Genomic DNA, 17,609 nt, shown 5'->3' with positions numbered 1-17,609 from the left:
GCAGTCCTAATTCCTTAATTAGTAGGGATTGATTCCCATTGAGCTCAGTGGATCAGTGAGTAAATATGTTTAGCATTGAAATTAAAGCCACCTAAAGTTGTTGTTGTTGTTTATTCGTTCAGTTGCTTCTGACTCTTCGTGACCTCATGGACTAGCCCACGCCAGAGCTCCTTATTGGCTGTCACCACCCCCAGCTCCTTCAGAGTCAAGTCAGTAACTTCAAGGATACCATCCATTCATATTGCCCTTGGTCAGTCCCTCTTCCTTTTTCCTTCCATTTTGCCAAACATCATTGTCTTCTCTAAGCCTAAAATTGGTCACAGTTAATTCTCAGTACATTGTTTTCATTGGAATTTAGTGATAATTGTTACAGAACTATTATTTTTTTCCCAGAATCCTGGAGTCAGATAATTTTTGATGTCCATCTGACTATACTCTGGAAAGTAGAGCTTCTGCTCAAACACTGTATGGGATAGGTCAGACTGTAGACAGATGTAGGTTTCTGTAATCCAGAAATGGAAGGAGGCAAATCTGATCTGAGACTAAGGTGTGAGAGGAAAGTAGCTTTAACCACTTGTCCATGCCATAGCCCAAATCAAAATGTTAATGGGAGATTTTTCAAGATGACAAATAGATTCTGGGAGGCCACTTCTAATCAGGAGCCAGTGTAAAGTGTTAAAGTGCCTCTCCTTCCAGCTTATGGTCTCTTGTCCTCATCTATGCGGGTTATTTGTTAAGAATATCTGCCACATATTTGACTTTAAGTTGCATCACATCAACCAGCAGAGTAGATGACAGATGAATGAATCCTGAGACATTGGTAAAAATATGTTTTCTGTGTCTGTAATAGCTACTGTTGAATATTTTGAAGACCATTAACATTATCTTGTACCCAGTCATTTTTCTAGCTTTAATGTGGCAGTGTTTTTTCTGGTGTTCTAGACCTTTATCTCTTTTTAAAATGTTTCTATATGACTCATCCAGCTTTCTTGAAATATAGTGAATTAAGCAGTTTAGGTCAGACCTGAAGATACACAGCTAGTTTTGTACTATTATTCTTATCGACAGAATGAAAACAGCATGGACAAAAGTAAATAATTATGTCATCAGTCACCATCACCATCACCATTATCACTACCACAACCACAAACATTGAGAAAGACATGTTTTAAACATGGGGTCTGGAACTGTGTACGCAATATACTTTCATTGCCATTAATCCTACTCTTCTCTCCTGACAACCTATGGCTGTGGGAGGGGGACTAGGCTGCAATGCAGTGAGACCTCATCTTAAACCCTAGTACAATAGTCATCAAACTGATTAATGCAGAAATCAATTACTTTGCATTAACTGTTGTGTGTGCCAGTGCTGCAGAATGAACCCCTAAGTCAGCATTGTTTGCCTCTGCTCTCTCTGTTTAATCATGTTTTGAAATGTTGAAAATGATGACCACCGATAAGGAAACCTACTGCAGCATCATATCACTGAACAAAACATGAGGGAGTGACTGTAAACATCTATCAAGTTTGGAAGGGGGTAAGGAAGAAATGATGTTGATGGGCATATTTTTGTTTATACTCAGCTATAAAAAGTATTGAGAACAATGTCTCTTGCTACATATATTTCACACTTCTGCAGCAATCACATCTCAACTGTCTATAGGAGGAAAAAAAACCCTTCAGCAAAAACTGGTAAGGAGCGAACAGAATAATTCAGAGGAAAGACAGTATGTTTGGGCTTTTGTGTTCATTGAACGTGCCAGTTATACAAAGCACTTCTATCAACAGAACTTTCTCTCTCTTTCTCTGTATGTGTTGTGATGGAAGAGATCAGGGATACTTCATGTATTGCTGAGATGTTGCAGGGTATTATCTGTACCACAGAAGGTATTATTCCCGCAAGTGAAGCAACGAAGGGGAACAGGAATTGGATATTGAGGTCACAGAGGGGAACAGCATGAGGCACTACTTACATGCTGGGAACAAATATTGAGGATACCAGGGTTTGACTCAGAAGGCACCAAAGTACTGATCTGAAACCATAGCACATCAGCTAAAGCTGGCAGGGGTAGTGGAAAAAAATGTTGGGGAATTAGGAGAAAATAAAGGGACATTGATACATGTGTCGGGGTCATGGTCCATGATTCATAATTTCTGAAAGAACAGATAACCCTGTATCTTTTTGTCATTTATTTCCTTGCTTACTCAACTCATCGACTGAATCCCTGATGTCTATATCTGAATAGTGCAACTTGGAAAAGGGGTGCCATGTGCAAAGAGTAGTTCACATACTAAGAAAGGCTTTTGCATGCTTTGTGAGAGAACTGCAAATCAAGATATTGCAAACATTAAAATATACTAATTCAGTGCCTTGGTAAAGCATGTTTCAACATATAATAAGCATAGCAGGGGTGTGCATATGGTGGTTGATTTTGTTGCTCTTTTAAGGGACCTCTTCACACTTAACTTTCTTTGGCAGTGGGAGTTTACAAGTTCAGCTACAGAGCCCAATAGCCCTCATCACATCCCGAAGGACTATTTCTGGGGCAGCTCTGTGGCTGAAGCTGAAAACACCTATCGTCACCGCCAAGAGAAAAAAAGGCACCCCCCCCCCCCTCATGTGCAGGGGGAAGTTGCAATGGACCGGTGGAGTGGTGCGTGATGTGACAGGTCCCCACACTCCCAACCCAACTGCTACCAGGACATCTGACAAAGTCCTAACAAGATAGGAAATCATTTTCTCCAGAGTTTTCTATATACTTTTTGGTTAAGAATTTTGTACTAGAGTATAACACAGAAGGAAATCAAAAGGAAATGGTTTCATTATCAAAATGTCATGTACTGAAAAACTGGAAGTTAACATAGTTGTTGATTAGCCAAAACAACTGACAAATTGGAGCATGTGACCATAGTTGTTCTTGTGAAATCAATACATTTGCTTGAAGTAATCAGCATGTATATATGAAGAGAATTTCGACAAACTTGATTTTTTAAAGATTTTGCATGACATACAATTTGAAGCCCTGTTTAAATATCTGAAGAACTTGACTAAGACCAGTAAAAGCTATTTAAACAAATGCAAACCAAAGAGTTGGTTTAGTTTCCACTTTCATAGTGTGGGCAATGGATATATGTCCACTGGAAATGAATGAAAGCCATAACTCTCTTTTCTTAAGCATCCATAGCAAGTACTTAGCAGCAACACATTGTCCTTGGAGGCTTCACATAGCTATCATGAGTAGTAGTCATTGCTAGGCAAATATCCCATTAGATCTCCATTTTGAAGACTCCGCTGATAAAGCCATTTTTCATACTTCGGTTTTTTTAAGTATATTCTTCATTCATTTAAGGTAGCATTAAAGACTCTCATGTGCCAAGCAAGTCATCACAGATAAATCATCACAGACAGAATACATCATATAATATGTTGTCACCTCAAACATAATGATCTTCGTTAGAGGACATCTGAATTGAGTCATCAGATGATAAGTAACTAGGTAACAAAAATAAAGTAATATCAACTCAACTGTGAACTAACCTTGTGAAGGTACAGTCAGCACCAGGCATCTAAATATGAGGAGCCTAGTGTATAATACATAAATCAATTACGTGTGCATGTAAATCTATGTTCTTATTCAACCAGAAATATTGTATGCTCATCTCAATCTCTAAAACAAACTTCTACACACTGGAGGAATCCCATTTAAAATTAGTTCATCTTTGAACCTCAAGGCAAAAGAAAATTATGATTCAAAGCATTATTATGCAACCTATTTCTATGGTTCCAGCTGCTTCTCTGTACACTTTAACTGTTAGAAAAAAAATGCTGAATGGCAGAGTCCAAAACTCAAGGCTTGGTAAGCCTAAAGTTTTTGATCCCTTCCAGGTATTAATATAAGAGTCTTTCCAAAAGGTTTTTGTGATTCTTTGCATTTTTGATCAAAGTGTTTTGCATATGTATATGTATGTATATATGCAAAACACTTTGATTTTTTTGCACAATTTTTGCACACAAAACCATGCATTTTTGTGCAAAACACACTGTTTTAAAAAATATTGCTTTTCTTTAAAAGGAACCATATTTTTTATGGAGAATTAAATTCTGAAATGTGAAGAAAACTCATAGAAATATTCTATTTCTTGATGGAGTGTCTCAGTATGCCAGTGTTTCAGTTCAACGCACAGACCACTACACTACACATCATTATCACGCATGGACTTATTTTGGCATCTCATTTCAACATGTTACAGTTGCAGGTAGTGGTTTTCTATGAGTGCAATCCATGTTAGGGGCTGCTGTAATTCCATTCTATTTTTTTGTTATTTATTTTAATGTATTGGTTATCTGAAGCAGCAATTGGTATTAACATTATTTGCAATATTATATACTGATTCAATCATTTATTTAGGGACATGATTGTTTGTTTATTAAGGTCTTGTTTGGTCTAAGTTCATTGGTCTGTTGATTTCCGTTTTGAGATAGGCAGTACTAAACAAATCAGTCAAAAGAAATCAGTTGAATGAAGTAGAGTGCTATAGTTTTTCCTCTAAAATTCACTCTGGGCCCTCAAATTCAGAATCCAACTGGTACATATCCATGACATCCCTTTTAAATCCCTTGATGTTTTTGTTACTGGCAAATTTGATGTACGATTACAACAATTAACAATTTCCCAAGAAACCAAATGTATCAGACTTCTCATATTTTATTAAGTTTCTTGTTCCTTTTGCCAACCTAACATTAGTAGTAATATTTAGGATTGTCTATATTGTAATCTTCCACATAATCTCCCATTTTGCTACCCAAAGCAAAGCCTCTATTCACTCACATCAAGATATGTTGTATCTAAAAGGAACCAGAAGATTTCTACATGTGACACAGAGAATTCACAAGCATCTATTCCCCTTTTTTGGCTTTGAAAATCCAATAATAACAAATCAAACAACCAACAAGTTTGTGTCCTCTCATGCCTTGTAGCAGCCACCCTTTCTAAAAGGAGGTCCAACCCTGCCTTCCCATTTTCCATTTCTCCATATTCTACCATACTGTTTCCTGTAAATAGGAATGTATTTCTTGTATCTCATTTCAAATTGTTTATATAATAATCTATTCTGGAAAGCTGTTCATTGCATCTTCACCTTTAACTGTGTGCACTTCTCAAATTGTAAACACTTTGGAGAAGTACACTCTGTTTTGGTTTTGGTTTTTTTTATTGCTGTTTCAATCTTCTTCTGCTTGTCATTTCTCACCTACCAGAAGTTGGACAATTTCACAGCTCATCTGTCTTTGAAGATAGTGAACCTAAACAAAGATATTCATCCAAATTATTCTCTAGTCTTTTTCAGACAAGATAGCCTTCTAATTTGCAGTTCTTTCCACTATTTACTGTATATACTTAGTTTTTCAGCCCCCCTTTAAGGCTGATAAAGCTCCCCTCAGCTTACACTCAAGTCAAGGTTATTTATTATTTTACTCTGTTATTAGTATTACTTTTATTACATTTATTATTTTATTCCAATTATTATTGTTTTAATTACATTTATTATTTTACTATATTATTATTGGTATTACATTTACATTATTTTACTCTATTATTATAGTTATTATTTTACTCTTTATTATTATTTCATGTATTATTTTACTCTTTATTATTACTGTTATTATTACATTTCTATTATTTTACTCTATTAATATTTTTATTACATTATGTATTTTAGTCTATTATTATTGGAAAGACACGTAAATACATTTACATTGAGGAAGGTTAGAATAATGGTTTAATCAGAGTTCGACAGTCATCTTTTATGTAAATATTCAAAAGCATTAAAACTACTGATGCCTCAATTAATGTAATTTTATTGGTAACTATTTTTACTTTGGAATTTACCAGTAGCTTCTGCCTTTCCCACCTTTGGCTTATACTCGTTTCAATAAGTTTTCCCAGTTTTTTGTGATAAAATTAGGTGCTTCGGCTTTATTCGGGTCAGCTCATACTTCTGGCAGGAAAATATTATTCTTTTTTTAAAAAAATCCTGCCAGAAACAGAATCTGGACCCTTTACAAGCATGTACTCTGTCACTGATCTCTACCAAATAATCATCATCATCATCATCATCATCATCATCATCAACAACAACAACAACAACATCTTTATTTATACCCTGCCAAAATCTCCCCACTGTTTAGCCGGTATTGCACCACTTGACATCCACCGGGAAGTAGCAGCCAATAGTGAAAGGACCAAGGCAGAGACATCTCCAGCTCATCCCTTGTTTGGGTATCAGCCAGCATGTCAACAACTTAAATCAAGAAATAGTTTTCTAAGATCTACAGAGACACTCGCTGGAACACCTCAGCAAGCGAGAGTCCAAAAGTGGCAGGCTCAAACTCAGAACCTCAAAGAATGGCTGATACCAAATGAGAGACTCCCCCCTGGGCACACAGAAAATTGGGTGACTTTGAAGGCGCTGAACAGACCGTTCTGGCACCACGAAATGCAGAGCCAACCTCAAGAAATGGGGCTAAAAAAGTGGAATCCACAACATGCAAGTGTGGAGAAGAGCACACCACAGACCACCTGCTGCAATGCAACTTGAGCCCCGCCACACGCACAATGGAGGACCTTCTTGCAGCAACACCAGAAGCACTCCAAGTGGCCAGCTACTGGTCAAAGGACATTTAATCAGCTATCAAGCTTGCAAACTCTGTTTTGTCTGTTTGTTAAAAAATTGTTAAAAATGTAATACAATTGTCCGGTTGATACTGACACGATAAATAAATCTCCCCAAAGGGAACTCAGGGAGGCTAACATGAGGCCAAGCCCAAAATTACAGTACAGAAAAATAAAATACAAGAGGCAAAAATACCATTAAAATAAATACATGCAATAACAAAATAAAATAAACAGTTTCATAATAACATCATAGAGAAATAGAACACAGTGGGAGGGCCAAATGTATTAGGAATAAAATTGATAAAATTGATAAAACTCTGGATGCGATATGTAGAATGTGTTTCTGAGGAAGAATGGGTTTCTGAGGGAGGCACAATCACTTCTGTTATATTGAGGAAAATTAAGAGATAATACAAGTATCAGACTGCAGGCTGAAGAAAAATAACATGGAAATGTTTGAAGAAAATGACCCTTGGCCTTAGATATATGCTATGTACATTAATGTGTACAACATAAGAAACAAACAGGATGAGCTTGAGCCCTTAACACAGGAAAGATGTGATTTAATAAGCATCACTGGATCTTGGTGGTATGGGTTATGACTGGAGTTTAGTAATGGAGTGAGGGAGTCTGGTTTGTTGCAATCAGATATTTATAAAACTTTGTAGCAAAATACGTCAAAATAAAAATGATTGTGTTTGGTTTCCCCGCTCAAATTTCCAACCCAAATGCTCACAGGATGAAAAAGTAAACCATATTTAACACCACATGGAGTTGTGTTAAAAGGGACATACTCAATCAATATGCTTTTTAAAATATGCTTTCAGCAGTCAGCAATGGCAATCAATAATTTTGTACACACACAGGTATTAATGCTGGAAGATGCTTTATAATGCCTTGTAAAATGTGTTTATCATGCAACATTGAAAACTGGCACTTCTACAATTTTACAATTTAATCTTAAAACTGTGCCTGCCTAGTTCATTGAGCTCTAATAATAAATGGAATTTATGAAAAGACTTGCTTCCTTCATTAGTCCCCCTTATGCACTATGAATCATTAAAATCAGCCCTCCACATTTCCTAAGGTTAGAGGTGCAGGGCCATGAAAAAAAAATGAATAAAAAGCTCTTTTTAGCCTGTGAAAACACCTCTCTTTGAATCTCTATATTCTCCTGTCTAAATCTATGGTCAACCTCTGATGGACATACAGCATAGAAACACACTGAAGGACCTAGTGAAACCTGCAAATGTGGCATGCCAACTAGATGCTTCTGTATTTGATATATCAAATTTCTCAAAAAAGATTATTGGGGTTAATTCAGATTATTGGGGTTTTTCATGTTCATTTCTATTGTCTCTTGTGAAGTGATTCAGATAATTTCCTTCTCACATTCTTCTGTCTCATAATATCATGTTTGACCCTTTCAGTGGGGTTGCTGCTAAGACAAATCACATTATTATAAACAAAAGACAGTGACAATGATTTTGCACAAATCATTGTTGTTTAAACAGAAAGCATTTCATTTCTGGGACATTTTATACATTTCACTTTCTGTTTAAATGTGTAATTATCTTTCTCAAAACTTAATTATGCTTCACACTTTCGATTTTGTATGAACATCTGAAATTGTGGCATTTTGCAATAAACAAAGGACTATTCAAGTTGTTAGTCTTCTCCTGTATTCATATGTTTTCAAATAATTTGATGACTGTATAACTATATACAGACATCAAATACAGCTTATCTATTCGAATGCATCACCCCCAATGAACCTACCAGGAACTTGAGATCGTCAGAGGAGGCCCTTCTCTTGATCCCGCCTGCTTCAAAAGGTCAGGAGAGAGGGGGGCTTCTCTGTGGTGACCCCTCAGCTATGGAACTCCCCACTTAGGGAAATTAGATCGGTGCCCTCCCTCCTGACTTTCTGAAAAAAACTGAAAACTTGACTTTTCGAGCAAGCCTTTAGAACCTAAGTATAATTTAGACAAACTTGAATAGAAAATGACCTAGGAATGGCTATGACGATGGAACGGATGAGGACTGAACATGAAGACATAGTTTTAAAAATGTTATTGCTTGCTGTTTTTATTCTTTTAATTGCTTTGTGATTTTTTTACTTTTGTTAATGTATGTATTTTATATATGGTATCGAATTGTGCCAACTTGTTCGCCGACCTGAGTCGCCTTCGGACTAATAAGGTGCAGGGTAAAAATAGAGTAAATACATAAATAATAAATAAATATATCATTGATGCTATCTCAGCATCAGAAAAGGGCTTCTTCAACTCACCTCTTCTCATTACAACCTCACACAGCAATTTATCCAGTCAGGTGATTCATCAGCGTTTTAACCAAGATCTCACATAAATAAGTTTCATTACACCTCAGAATCAATGTTTTTTCATTTGAAATCCATTAACAAGTCCAACTGTCAATCCCATAGCACTGAGAAATCAAGGGATGTTCAGTCAAGGCTGCAAATTACCACTAAGCTGGATGTCTAGGAATAACCATAATTTGTTGTAAGATGATGGAGCTGGCCCAAAATCATCAGTGTGAGTCTTAAATGTTAACAAAAAAGAATCACCTCTCCCAACAGCCTATATGGAGAGGGGAGCTACAACAGAAGGAAAACCAGCTCCCTATGCTGCGCCAAGCTTTCCCAGTAAAAGAATCAGGACGCTTGCAGTGTGTGACTGAAATGCCATGAAAAATGATTTTAGCGTCCTTTGAAATTTGGAACTGGTCTGGTCTTCTTTAACATTAGGTCAGATAAGGAATTTGAAAAATAAACTCTGAGTATTCACTGCTTTAAAACACCCTATGAAATATATGGGGTTGCCATAAATTAAATATGGGACTTGAAAGCTCTTTTTCCCAGCCTCTTCCAGTAGTCATGTAATCTGGTAGAAGGAAAGAAGACCCCTAAGGGAAAGGTAGGTGGTTGCCTCACTGCCATAGCCAGAGACAACTCAAGGGAAATGGGGTGGCAGTTGTACCCCTGCTTAGCCATGCCAAACTGTATTCTACTACTGAAATGACTCAGGAAATTCCTTTGAGGATGCCAAGTGGGCTCAACTTGGTATCTCAGATGCCATTCAAGCTTGGTATAGTTGTCAGTGTAGAACCATCCTAAGAGTCTAAGTAGACTACAAGCCGAACATGAGTCAACAGTGTGGTGCACCACGACAGAATTCTAGGCTGCATCAATAGGTGCATAGTGTCTAGATAGAAGGAAATAATTGTCCCAAAATAATAAAAGGTCTGGAAGCCAAGTCCCATGAGGAGCGGCTAAAAGAGTTCAACCTTCTCTTCTCCTAGCCTAAGATTTAAACATGATAGTCATGTTTAAATATTGGAACATTGAAGATGGAACAGGTTTGTTTTCTCCTGCTCTATAGACTAGGTCCCCTTCCACGCCGCTGAATAAAATCCCACATTATCTGCTTTGAACTGAAATATATGGCAGTGTGGACTCAGATGACCCAGTTCAAAGCAGATACTGTAGGATTTTCTGCCTTGATATTCTGGGTTATATGGCTGTGTGGAAGTGCCTTAGGACATGGAGCATTGGATTCAAATTGCAGCGAAAGAGATTCCACTTGAATATTCAGAAAAACTTCCCAGTGTATTCCACTGTCAAATTGTATAAAGAAGCATCTCCTGCTTTTGAAACAGAAACTTGATCACCATCTGTTGAAAATGCTTTAATTTTGTGTTCCTGCATGGCAGGGAGTTAAATTGTCTAAATATTAGACCTAAGTCAAAGTGGACTCATACCACTCCCAACCATTAGCTCCCATCAACTAACCATTATAGTTTATTAAGTAGACATCTGCCTGATTAAATAATAGTTAACCAAATTACATTATTTTTAACTGAAAAGAAAATATTTCATTAATGCACTTAGGTGTGTGTTAATGAAACAGGCACTGGGATCCTTCTTGGATTCATGTATGAGCCTGTGTCTCTGCAGGTGTGAACCAACTCCTTCTTTCTCTGATTCTGATGGAACTATGAAAGTTGATATCTGATTTCATACTTATTTAAAGGGCAATGAGACTCTGACAATGAAGGCTTACCTCATATTTGAACAGCTCCTAAAAGATACTTTATTCTCACCTTGACATTTTTCTTTTAACATAAAATCATGTCTGTTTCAGTACAAAATTAAAGATGGGCAGAGTCTTGTTTCACTCTCAAAGATGAACCAGACTATAATATTAATAATCTTTATTTGTACCCTGCCACCATCTCCCCAAAGGGACTTGGGGTGGCTCACAGAAGCTCTCCAATCAGCTGTTGCTATCAGCTATTAGGAATTGTGGGAGTTGAAGTCCAAAACACCTGGAGGGCCAACGTTTGCCCATGCCTGCACTATATGCACCTGCCTCTGGTTTAAATTTAATAGGGAAGGGCTTTCTCTAGTGCATTGGTTCTCAACCTGTGGGTCAAATTGCTAACTGGAGCGACATACAGGGAGCATACCACCCCCTTGTGTCAGCTCCACTGGCTGCCAGTCCACTTCCAAGCTCAATTCAAAGTGCTGGTTTTGACCTATAAAGCCCTATATGGTTCTGGCTCAGCTTACTTGTCCGAACGCATCTCCCTCTATGTCCCGCCTTGCAGTTTAAGATCATCTGGGAGGCCCTGCTCTCACTCCTACCAGTGTCACAAATACATCTGGTGGGGACGAGAGACGGGGCCTTCTTGGCTGTGGCCCCTGCCTGTGGAACTCGCTATCCACTGAGGTAAAATTGGCTCCATCCCTCTGGTCATTTAGGAAGAAATTAAGAAAGTCTTGGTTCTGGGACCAAGCTTTTGGGCATCAGACATAGATAGCATTTTGGACATGGAATTGGATATGGAAGTGACTGGAATGATGTTACAACTATTAATACTGTTTTTTAACCATTTTAGTGAATGTTTTACTTATTGTTTTAATTGTTTATATTGCTGTGTTATATGTAGTGGCATTGAATTGCTGCCAAATGTAAGCCATCCTGAGTCCCCATTTGGAGGTTGAGAAGTGACGGGATAGAAATATCAGAAATAATATAATAAATGGGTCACCAGGTGTTCCAGAAATCCCAGCCAGTTTACCAGCTGTTAGGATTTTCTGGGAGTGGAAAAGCACAACATCTGAGGATCCACAGGTTGAGAACCATGGCTTGAGTGGGCATCACCTTAGAATGAACACCTTGTGGGCACCCTCTTTTAACTGTCATGGCTCAATGCTATGGAATTCGGGGAGTTTCGCTTTTACAAGGTCCTGAGCCTTCCCTGACAAAGAGGGCTGACGCCTCATAGAATCATAGAATCAAAGAGTTGGGAGAGACCTCATGGGCCATCCAGTCCAACCCCATTCTGCCAAGAAGCAGGAATATTGCATTCAAATCACCATGGCCATCCAACTTCTGTTTAAAAGCTTCCAAAGAAGGAGTCTCCACCACACTCTGGGGCAGAGAGTTCCACTGCTGAACAGCTCTCACAGTCAGGAAGTTCTTCCTCATGTTCAGATGGAATCTCCTCTCTTGTAGTTTGAAGCCATTGTTCCTTGTCCTAGTCTCCAAGGAAGCAGTAAACAAACTTGCTCCCTCCTCCCTGTGGCTTCCTCTGGCTATCATATCTCCTCTCATCCTTCTCTTCTTCAGGCTAAACCTGCCCAGCTCCTCCCCAAACTACAATTCCCATGATTCCAGGGCATTGATCCATGGCAGCTAAAACGGGTGCCAATAATACTGCATTGCTTTTAGAGTAGGGGGGGGGGGGTGAGATACCCTCCACCAAACCCCGTTCCCTTCCTTGCGTGCTCCTGCTGAGGCGAGCTGGAAAGCCCAGCTGTGAATTTATGGACTCTCCCTTCAGAAGCCGCGGCGCTGTAAATCCCACCTTCCTGGTGCCTGCTAATTAGACATTTATTTAACTTTGTTGCCTCTTCTTTTTTTTTAATGACTCGCTGCTGTTGTTTGAAGTCGGCTGTCTCTTATTTGTAATAAAAACCTGTGTCACTTTTTCGCCTCATTATTCCTAACCAACCCGCTCGCCGGCTTCCCTCCTCCTCCTCCTCCTCCTCCTCCCCACCGCCTGGCTCTCCCTCTCGCTTCAAAGACCAGCTGTGCTCCCTTTGGCGGAGGCCCGCTTGGCCCAGGGAACTTCTGTCGTGGGAGGAGGAGGAGGCGCACAGCGGGGGGGGGGGGGGGGTGAATACAAGATCAGACCTTCGACAGGGAAGGAAGGCGAAGGCAGGACGAAGCCCCAGGAGGGGAGGAGGACGAGGAAGAGGGGGCCAGGGGTGGGCGAGGTGCCGGTCTCCCTCCATGCTCACAGGGCCACAGAGGGAGCCCTTCCTCCTCCTCCACTACACTGACCATTTCATTCAGATTCAGACTGACAAACTCACAAAAGCGCCCAAATAAATGCACTGCACTCTCTGGCTTCTGGCCCCATCTATAAAAAGGTAAAGGTAAAGGTAAAGTCATGTCTGACTCTGGAGTGTGGTGCTCATCTCCATTTCTAAGCCGAAGAGCCAGCGTTGCCCGTAGACACCTCCAAGGTCATGTGGCCGGCATGACTGCATGGAGCGCCGTTACCTTCCTGTCGGAGCGGTACCTATTGATCTACTCACATTTGCATGTTTTCGAATTGCTAGGTTGGCAGAAGCTAGGGCTGACAGCGGAAGCTCACGCCACTCCCCGGAATCGAACCTGCAACCTTTCGATCAACAAGCTCAGCAGCTCAGTGCTTTAACCCACTGCGCCACCGGGGGCTCCGCCCCCCTCTATACAGCCATATAATTCAGTTATTTGGTCAGTGCAGACTCATATCATTCAGTTTCGCTTCACAGTAGGTGTCAACACTGACACCAGGCAGTTAGGAACAGGATAGGATCTGTAGGGTTGTTCTTAAGTTGAATTTGTTGTAAGTCGGAACAGGCATATTATTAAGTGTAAGTCCTGCAACAATATATATATATATATAGAGAGAGAGAGAGACTGGAGTTACACTTTAAAAATGTAATAATAATAACAACAACAACAACAACACTTGGGAAGTGTCCAACATGTGATCCAATACCAGTGACCTTGTTTGCTGCAGACTCATCCTGTTGTGTTTCAAATAATAATAATAATAATGAATCCCAGGCGACAGCAGGATTGAGGAGAAACAACTGGAAAAGCTGGCACAATATGAGGATTTAAAGATCGAACTGCAAAGACTCCGGCACAAGCCAGTCAAGGAGGTTCCAGTGGTGATCGGCATACTGGGTGCAGTGCCTAAAGTCCTTGGCCTGCACTTAAACACAATCGGCACTTACAAAATTACCATCTGCCAGCTGCAGAAGGACACCTTACTGGAATCTGCACATATTATTCGTCAATACATCACAATCCTAGACACTTGGGAAGTGTCCGATGTGTGATCCAATACAACAGCCAGAGGAGTGATTTTGTCTGCTGTGGACTCATCTTATGTTTCTCATCGTCATCATCATCATCATCATCATCATCATCATCATCATCTTTACTTATCCCACCCCATATCCCCGATGGGCTTACAAAGTAGCAACAGCACAAACAAAACACAAAATATAGGGAGTACACAATCCCCCTCTTGCGCCAGTTCCACTGGCTGCTGGTTTGCTACCGAGCACAATTCAAAGTGCTGGCTTTGGCCTATGAAGCGCTGAATGGACCTGGCCCAACTTACCTGTCCAAACACACCTCCCTCTAAGAACCACCGCAGTTACTTCCGACTCTTCATAACCTCATGGACCAGCCCCCGCCAGAACTCCCTGATGGCCGTGGCCATTCCCAGCTCCTTCAAAGTCAAGCCAGTCACTTCAAGGATACTAGTCAAAGTCAAGCCAGTCACTTCAAGGATATGGCTTACAGAGACCTTGGCCTCTGTAAGCCGCATCGAGTCCTTCGGGAGATGCTAGTGGGGTATAAATAAAGTTTAATTAAATAATAATAATAATAATAATAATAATAATAATAAATCCATCTTGCCCTTGGTGTGCCCCTCTTCCTTTTTCTTTCCATTTTCCCCAGCATAGTTGTCTTCTCTAAGCTTTCCTGTCTTCTCATGATGTGGCCAAAGTATTTCATCTTTGTCTCTACTATCCTTCCCTCCAATGAGCAGTCCAGCTTTATTTCCTGAAGTATGGACTGGCTGGATCTTCTTGCGGTCCAAGGCACTCTCAGAACTTTCCTCCAACACCACAGTTCAAAAGCATCTATCTTCCTTCATTCAGCCTTCCTTATGGTCCAGCTCTCACATCCATAGGTTACTACGGGGAATACTGTTGCTTTAACTATGCAGATCTTCATTGCCATTGTGATGTCTTTTCACTATTTTATCAAGATTGGTCATTGCTCTCCTCCCAAGAAATAGACATCTTCACATGATTCACTGCTATAGAAACCTAGAAATTGTAGCTTGGTGGGGCACCAGTACTCTTTGTCAGAGAAGGCTAAAGACCTTGTAAAACTATATGGCTATTATGTCCCCTCTCAGTCTTTTCTCCAAGCTCAACATGCCCAGCTCCCGAAGCCGTTTCTCATACGCCTTGGCTTCCAGACCTTTGATCATTTTGGTTGCCATTCTCTGGACATAATTCAATCCTTCTTGAATTGTGATGCACAAAATTGGACAAAGTACTCCAGGTGAATCTGACCAAGCAGACTAGAGTGGGACTATGACTTCCCTCAATTTTATACGCCTATTGGTGCATTCTGGAATCACACTGGCTTTTTTAGCTGCCACATCACACTGTTGATTCATGTACTCAGACTCTTCCTCAATCTCTTTTACATGTACTGTTTTCAATCCAGGTGTCACAAACAATATACCAGAAGAAGAGGTGTATTGTATGGATATGTTTCATAAATTCAATTATATACAGATCAACTAAATACCAAGACTTTTTGCTCATCTAGATGAGATCTAAAATTAATAGCTTTTTTCTTAGCAAGGAAACACAAGTCTGGTGCAACATTTTTCTTTTGAGGTGTCTTATACATTCTTTCATTCATCAACACAGTACTATTGTCAGTTAGAAATGTATAACCTCATCCTGCATCAAGTTGTGTTGCTTGAAGTTAAGTGGACCTCTTTTTGAAAGACCAGAACAAATTACAGTTCAGATGCTAAAAAGCCAATCCCCCAGCCAGATTTTTTTTTTAAAAAAAATCTTTCTTTCAAAGTGTTTCCAGTGGAGAAGGATGTGAGATTGAACAAAGTGATAAATATATATTCTAATCAGAAGGAACATTCTATTAAGACTTTCCAATCAATGTACTACAAGGAAATTGTGAGTCAACAAAAAGTTAATTTTTGCTTCCTATCTCTCCAGTTTTCAATATGTAGAGGGGGAAAAACTGCTTAAGAGTTCAGTCATTTCATGATTGGCATTGCTTGCTTTATTGCAAATGACTGAAGTTTCTGATTCAATGAATTTTCTCCTTTCAAATAACAGTATTTTTCTACTCCACAGGCAGGATGTGTACAGTCATTCTGCTAATTCTTCATACATTCATTAGAGGAGACAGCTGGTTTTCTGTCTCTTCCCCCAACTCAATCGTTTTCCTAAATACTTTTTATCTTATAGTCTCCAGGTTGCTATAATTGCTTGTTATTGTTTTTTGGACTTTATCTATATGTATTCATTAAATATTGTCACACAAGCTTTTTGAAATTTTATTTTGTTGGAGCCAACTTTGGTCACTTTTGTGGACATTACATCAAATTCTAGTATGCATTATTGTTCTTTATTGTTTTCTCTGATTTCATAACAACATATAGGATTATACTTTGACAAAGGACAGGACTGTTTTTGAAATAGCAACTATTTCTATTTAGGAAACTATATTACTTAGTTTCAGAACTTACTACCCTTGTCAGTTCTGGTTCTTTATTACTGATCACTGTCCTGCTGTAATTGTGGTCTTTTCTGGTATGTTCTTAGCCCTGTTGTTCTAATGCCAGTGTAACAGAAAGTACTCCTGCTGTAACTACAAGCACTCTTTATCATTCCTTTTGACAAGAGTGGGCTAACCTAATAGGAACTTGCAAAAGAAGTTATTAAATTTTATTCAACTGCTTCAACTAGTCACCTATATATCAAATACTCTTATGTAGTAGCTTGCATCCTTCTCCAACTACAGTAAGCCCTTAATATCCACTGGGGCATATTCTAAGACCCCTGTGGATACCAAAGTCCAAGGTGCTCAAGTCTTGTTGTTTACGATGATGTAGCAATGCGTTATATATTGTTTGAAAGTGTTTTTATTTTTATTTTTAGGGTAATATTTTCAAGCTGATGGTTGATCCATAGGTGCAGAATCCATGGATACAGAGAAAGGACTGTATATAACTTTCCATATATATTTGCCCTTTACTAAAATGCTCCATATTTATACAGAGGGATTGATGTACTGTATTTTCTGGTGTATAAGACTATTTTAAACCCAAGAAAAACTTCTCAAAAGTCAGGGGTCGTTTTATGTGTGGGAGTTTCTTATACGCGGGAGTAACTTTATACGCGGAAGTCGTCTTATAGAGCAGGTGCTGAAACTTCCAGTCCTGATTGGAGAATCTGTGGTTGCTGCATATGGTGGGGGGAGCTCAAAAATAGCAGTAGCTGCATCCCTGCCATATGCACCAACTGTATGAAAGCATTAAGGGTGATGCTATACAAGTAGAAGGTAGAAGAAAATCCGTTCATCAGGATTCGTGGACTTAATGCAGTCCCAATGGTGAGGTGAAGGGGCGCCTCACCCGGAAGGTGTAAGTGAAGAGCAAAGCAAGGTACAGGCATCTGGGGCATCCGGGCCATGGAAAAAAGAGATAGAGTGTCTCTGGGCCCAGAAAAAAGCACACCTCTTTTACCTGTCTGACCCGCCCTTGTATCCTATTACCGTAGCTCCT

This window comes from Anolis sagrei, chromosome 3, assembly GCF_037176765.1.
Source record: "Anolis sagrei isolate rAnoSag1 chromosome 3, rAnoSag1.mat, whole genome shotgun sequence".
Classification (NCBI taxonomy): Eukaryota; Metazoa; Chordata; class Lepidosauria; order Squamata; family Dactyloidae; genus Anolis; species Anolis sagrei.
Note: the sequence above shows the minus strand (reverse complement) of the source record.